We start from the raw sequence: 471 nt of genomic DNA, 5'->3' as shown, positions 1-471 counted from the left end.
AGAGTCCTATTTCCTGAAGTGTTTCTCCTGTGTTTTCTTTAAGAAGTTTTATTGTTTCAGGGTTATTCTATTCCATTGATCTGTGTGTCTGTTTTTATGCCAGTACCATACTGTTTTGGTTATTATAGCTTTGTAGTATAGTTTAAAGTCAGGTAGTGTTATGCCTCCAGCTTTATTTTTTTTGCTCAGTGTTGCTTTGGCTATGCACGGTCTTTTGTTATTCCATATAAATGTCTGGATAGTTCTTTCCAATCTGAGAAAAATGTCACTGGAAGTTTGATGGGGATTGCATTGAATTTGTATATCACTTTGGGTAGTATGGACATTTTCACTATGTTGATTCTTCTGATCCAAAAGCATGGGATATCTTTCCATCTTCTTGTTTCCACTCTAATTTCTCTCAACAGTGGTTTGTAGTTCTCATTTATAGCGATTTTTCACAACCTTGGCTAACTCAGTTCTTAAGTATTT

This window comes from Galeopterus variegatus, unplaced genomic scaffold (genome assembly GCF_000696425.1).
Source record: "Galeopterus variegatus unplaced genomic scaffold, G_variegatus-3.0.2 Scaffold4410, whole genome shotgun sequence".
Lineage (NCBI taxonomy): Eukaryota > Metazoa > Chordata > Mammalia > Dermoptera > Cynocephalidae > Galeopterus > Galeopterus variegatus.
Note: the sequence above shows the minus strand (reverse complement) of the source record.